Below are 6,097 nucleotides of genomic sequence, written 5' to 3'. Positions count from 1 at the left end.
TCAAAGAGAGAAGAGGAATGGTTGGCTAGGTGGGAGTACCAATCTTGAGGGCTTGAAAATGGTGCTTTCATTTAAGACAAAGGAGTCAGGACAGACCAGGTTGTAGAGCAGTAACTGGCAGCCCCAAGCCTCAAGATCTGGAAACTTGCAGTTTTACTCCTTGCTCACAGCAGAGGTCTATCACGAGCTCCTAAGTCCTCGGTTCACTGCTACAGTCACCATCTTGAACTTGGCCAATCTCTGTTCTAAAGGGAAGAGAGCCCAGGGTTTCGGATCATATAACATGTTAAGGTCCAGAAGTCTCACAAGTCATTTTTGCTCACTACTCCCTGGTTCGGACACGTCAAGGGTTCAGAAAGTCCAACCTTACCCTGCTCCCCAAAGTGAGGAAGAAACAGAAAGATACGGAGAACATTCCTAGTGATCCCCATGAAGCTCAATATGGCACTTGTTGGAAGGGAAATCTTGTTTGCTTGGTTGGAGGTTTCACATCTTCTTTGTTCATGAAAAAAAAAAAAAAAGGCTCCTGACCCCAGAACTTCACGTGAGCAGAAAATTTGTGGCTGAGATGTTCATAAACTGAGGGTGATTTAAAGAAAGGATATTAGCTTTAATTTTAGTACTAATTGCCATAGATGTAATGGAAATCCAATAGATGATGGGCATAGCAAGGGCCTTAACAGTCATCTCGCCTCTGGATCTTGAACTCAAATGGCTCCAGGGTCAAGGCAGGTTCTGTGAATGAGCGGAGAGGGCCCAGAGTCATAGAGGAGGGGGTGGTGGGGGCCGGGTGACAGAGAGGACACGTCTTGGCTAAAACCAGCAGCTGTTTCTCAGCACCTGCTAATTGTCATCATGACAGATGGTGAGGTGACTATTGCCAGATTTTCTGATTTTTTAAAAAACTGGTCAATATGGTTTTATCTCAGCATTTACTAAAGTTTTAAGATAATCACAAAGAAGACCAAACGTTTCAAAAAGTGCAAAGTATTAGAAAGCTGATCTGTGCTATCAGTGTTCCCAAGCAAGCAATCTCTTTTGCTGAGATAAAAGAATCCAGAGACACAGGGTGTTTTGTTGTTTAAGCTCTTAAATGTGAAAATTCTTTTTAAACGTTGGTTTCAAATTTTAACTTTTTGTAACACCATTTGGAACCAATAAAGCATGGCTAGAGCCCACCGCCCACCAGTCTGTGATGATGAATTTAGCCATGTTTTTCACAATCCTTTTTCTCCTTTCACCTCCCCACCCCAGCCTCCCCACCCTCCTCAAGACACACAGCAAATATTTGGTCCAAATTGAACTCAGAAGCCCCATCTGTAGAGTGGCTGTATCTGGGGAAATATTCTGATTGGAGCCAAGTAAGGGGCCAGACCCTAAAATTCAGCTCTTTTCCATCTTCGCCCAGGACTCAAGAAGCACAGTTTGAAAACCAAGAAAGGAGCACAACCTCTTCTGCAGAAGAGACAGGCCAGCCGCCTGAATTCTCCATCGGCTCCCCTTGCAGGAGCATCAGCAGCTGGTGCAGAAAGTGTGCATCTGAGTGTCTGCGGTAGCTCTCTGTTTATCTAGAGTCACTGGGGACTCTGTTAACAGACAGAATTTTGGCTGGCAAGGTCATCACCACCTTCACTATCACCAAACATGCCCTGAAAGACTTTTATGTAGGACATTCTATGGCAACACATGAGGCAAAGGATGCACACACTGGTGTCACCAAGAAACTGTATTCTAAGAGGCGCATTTCCATCTCAGCAATCTCAGGGACAAACACCCAGGCACTATACTCCAAAGAAGTTAAATTAATAAATTAGGGGAGTGCTAGCTTTGGCACATATACTAAAAGTGGAATGGTACAGAGAAGCTTGGCGTGGTCCCTGAAAAAGAATGACATGCAGATTCATGAAGCAATCCATATTTTTATAAGACAGGTTTGATAGCAGAAAAATTTTTGATGGCTGAGTCGAAATATATGCAGATAGCAATGGTAAGAGACAAATGGTAGCCCTGGAGACAATATGTGCAGCACACATAAGACACAATTCAATAGTCGTTGTATCGAGAGATTCTCCCCTATCAGTAAGAAAAACATTCCGGTAGGGAAGTGGAAACAGGAAGTGAACAAAGCAATTGAAGGAAGAAATATAAATGGACAATAAACATTTGAAAAGATATTCAACTTCACCAAGAATCAAAACGGTGCAAGTAAAAGCACTTGATCGTTTTTAGCATCTCAGATTGCCCTCCACCAAAAAAAAAAAAAACTCAAAAAAAGAAAAAAAAAAGGTGGCATTTATCAAGTGTATTTTGATTGTATTCTACTATAAAATAAAAACTACACAAATAGCAAATAAATTAGGGGAGCCACAGGTGTTGTGTTGTGGGAGCTGGAAAGTGTGGCGTGACGGACTTGATGGCAGGAGTGGGAAGGAGAACACGGAATCACTGGTGAATGACAGTTTGAATAAATTAATAATTGGCATCCTTACTTCACAAAGAATTCCATATATTTGTACCCAGACGCCTCAGGTCTAGAAATATATGTATAAACTTATAATTTTTCCAGTGAGTTTTATTTTTAAAAAGAAAATTATTTTTCTAATTCAGGTATGACTATGTACATCAAAAACCCCCAAACGTTAGGACTTCCCTGCTGATCCAGTGGTTAAGAATTCACTTGCCAATGTGGGGGACATGGGTTCCATCCCTGGCCTGGGAACTGAGATCCCACACGTCCTGGGGCAGCTAAGCCTACGGGCCACGGCAACTGCTGAAGCCCACACACCTAGAGCCAGTGCTCTGCAGTAAGAGAAGCCACCGAGAAGTCTACAACCAGAGAGTGGCTCCCACTCACGGCAACTAGAGAAAGCCTGCCTGCAGCAGCGAAGACCCAGCACAGACAAAAACAAGTAAAAAGTAAAACCTGAACATCACCAATTATCTAATCCAGCGGTCACATTATGGCCTCCAGGCCAGATTCAGTCTGCTACCTGATTCTGTTTATAAAGTTTTATTGGAACAGAGTCATGTCCAGCCGCTTATATATGCCAATGTAACGGCAGAGTTGAATAGTTGCAACACTGCCTGTATGGCCCACACAGTCTAAATATTTACCATCTGGCTTTTTACAGAAAAAGTTTGCTTACCTCTTATCTGGTCCCACCAAACAAGGTCATCAAATTTATTGTGTATATTTCTTTTTCTAATTTTTCTATGTGCACATATATATTGGGAAAAAAATATAATCATAGTCTATATTAGCATCCTGCAACAGAATTTGCTGCAAATGTCTGCAGTGTCCAATATGATAGCTATTGAATACTTGTGCCTTGTGCAACTGAGAAACTGGATTTTAAATTTTAATTACATTTAACAAAATTTAAATTGCCACATATGGCTTGTAGGGGCCATACTGAACAGAACTTTCTTGAAATATTTTTTACAAAGCAGAAATACTCACAGACATATAAAATAAACCTATGGTTACCAAAGGAAAATGGGGAGGGATAAACTAAGAATTTGGGATTAACATATACACACTACTATATATAAAATAGATAACTGATAAGCACTTACTGTATTACACAGGGAACTCTACTCAATATCTTGTAATAACCTATAATGGAAGAGAATTTAAATATATATATATATATATCAATATGCTGATATATATATAAGTTTTGTTGTACACCTGTAACCAACACAACATAAATCAAGTATATATATTTCAATAAAAATTTAAAAAATAAAGAGTCAGAGAATGAATGAGGTACAGGAACAAAATTGCTTAGGTGAAAAAAAATGTGATCCTGGAATGAAAGCAAAAGAACTTTCTTGAAATATTTTTATGTGCATAATATTTCATGATCATTTCTTCCAATAATTAAGTATTCTTTGTAGAGCCCCTTGTTCTGATTGTATAATATTATAATGTATGGATGTGTCATGGTTTTCTTAACCAAGTCCCTATCATTGACACAGATTATTTCCCATTTTTCGCTATTATAATCCATTTCTGTGACAAGCAATTCTGTGCATACAAATATTTGTACATGTCTATGATGACTGACTTAGAATAAATTCCTAGATGCAGAACTATTTGATCATAAAGCAATAAATACCATTCAGATTCTTGAAACGTATCACTGAGTTGCTAGAGAGGTCTTTCCACACTTCTTAATCAACAGCAATGTAGGAAAATGCTTGTTCCCCACACTCTTCCCTGTGTATTTGAAAAATTATCTCCAAAAGGCTCTCTCCCTTCTCTCCTCTACCAGGTCTGAAATCAAAGGAATAATTGAGGAAGGCATTCTATGAGGACCCATCGATGTGCTGAGAGAGGTGGGGCAGAGAGTAAAATGGAACATTTTCCATTGAAATTTTCTACACAATCAAGGCTTCGGGCAACTTGATTAATTTGGCAGTCACTTCTGAGCTTCCTACTGAGGAAAACCTCCTTATTCTGTGGCAGATCGCAACATTGAAATGTTCTTGCTTGCGGGTGATTAAGACTTAAATGAACTTGTGTGTGGGAAAGTGAAATAGGTATGCAAACAGGAAGGAAGAAACTAACTCCTTTTCTTCCTCCAGCCCCCATCCCCCAGGGCAGAAATTTTCAGCAATACTTAACATAGAAATTTGAAAAGACCCTGATGCTGGGAATGATTGAAGGCGGGAGGAGAAGGGGACAACAGAGGATGAGATGGTTGGATGGCATCAGCGACTCAATGGACATGAGTTTGGGTGAGCTCCAGGAGTAGGTAATGGACAGGGAAGCCTGGTGTGCTGCAGTCCATGGGGTCAAAGAGTCGGACACAAATGAGTGACTGAAGTGAGTTGAACTGAACATAGAAATATGGGTGGAGGAATGGGGAAGTTAGAGGTAAACACCGACTGCAAGTGGTGTAAACAAAGGTGAGATGAGGTGAATCAGAGAAGGGTTTTCTGGTCCAACACAGGATTGAATCTCACTCTGCCATCTCATCATGGAGTCTATCTCTCTGAGCCTCAGTTTTTTTTTTTTCATGAAAATTATCAACTTTATGATAAGGATTGGGCTTCCCAGGTGGCTCCGTGGGTAAAGAATCTGCCTGCAGTGCAGGAGACGCAGGAGATGAGGGTTTGACCCTTGCGTCAGGAAGGTCCCCTGGAGGAAGGCATGGCAACCCACACGTGTATTCTTGGCTGGAGAATTCCCCTGGACGGAGCAGCCTGGCAGGCTACAGTCCACAGTATTGCAAAGAGTCAGACACAACTGAAGCGACTAAGCACACACATGATTGTGAAACGTTCAGTGGTGGGCCTGGCTCACATTTAGAGCATCTACATGGACAAGGGAGCACCCTGAGGAGGGTAGAGCTAACTTTCTCTCACATCTGAAACCGGGGTGCTGCATTCTCCTGGGTGTTGGGCCACCCACCCCTCTTCACAACAAGCATGCTCACCACCAACTGGCAGGTGCCCTTATAACACAGCTGTAGCCCATGAGGTTCTCAAAGAGCAAGGGCCCTTCTTGTAATATTCCTGAAAGTCAAATAGCCTAGCTGTAGGATGGCCAGGGCTACTCAATGACCTTGAGATTTGTAGGTGGGCTTAGCTGTCCCCTTCTCTGCCTTAATAATCTCTTTCTTCCCAATAACTGATTATAAGTATGTGCCCAAGAACGCCTATATGTTTAGACATTTTCCCATCAATGTCTTTAAGATTTACCAGTTTCGTAACTGTTGTTGTAATCTGGAGTTCTCATTTCTTCCATCCAACACCACCAAGAACACCAATACTATAATAGCAAGTGACACTGTTGTATAATGTAGAAAGAAGACACATTGATTCCATTTGTGGGCAAATATATTCCTCTCCGGAGAAGGCAATGGCAACCCACTCCAGTACTCTTGCCTGGAAAATCCCATAGGAGAGGAGCCTGGTGGGCTGCCGTCTATGGTGTCTCGAAGAGCCTGACACGACTGAGTGACTTCACTTTCACTTTTCACTTTCATGCATTGGAGAAGGCAATGGCAACCCACTCCAGTGTTCTTGCCTGGAGAATCCCAGGGACGGCGGAGCCTGGTGAGCTGCCGTCTATGGGGTCGCACAGAGT

General features: G+C 41.9%; 1 non-coding gene across 1 annotated transcript; it reads left to right on the top strand.

Moving 5' to 3' along the window:
- The first annotated feature begins 1,818 nt into the window (after nucleotides 1–1,818).
- Nucleotides 1,819–1,922, top strand: LOC147355022 (U6 spliceosomal RNA). The gene has a single exon (XR_015144950.1). It is a non-coding gene; the product is annotated as a U6 spliceosomal RNA (small nuclear RNA).
- The last annotated feature ends 4,175 nt before the right edge of the window (nucleotides 1,923–6,097 follow it).

The sequence above is a fragment of the Bos grunniens genome, chromosome 17 (genome assembly GCF_055505025.1).
Source record: "Bos grunniens cultivar Pamir isolate PY7600 chromosome 17, Bosgru_T2T1.0, whole genome shotgun sequence".
Classification (NCBI taxonomy): domain Eukaryota; kingdom Metazoa; phylum Chordata; class Mammalia; order Artiodactyla; family Bovidae; genus Bos; species Bos grunniens.
This window is presented reverse-complemented; position numbering and strand designations above follow the sequence as displayed.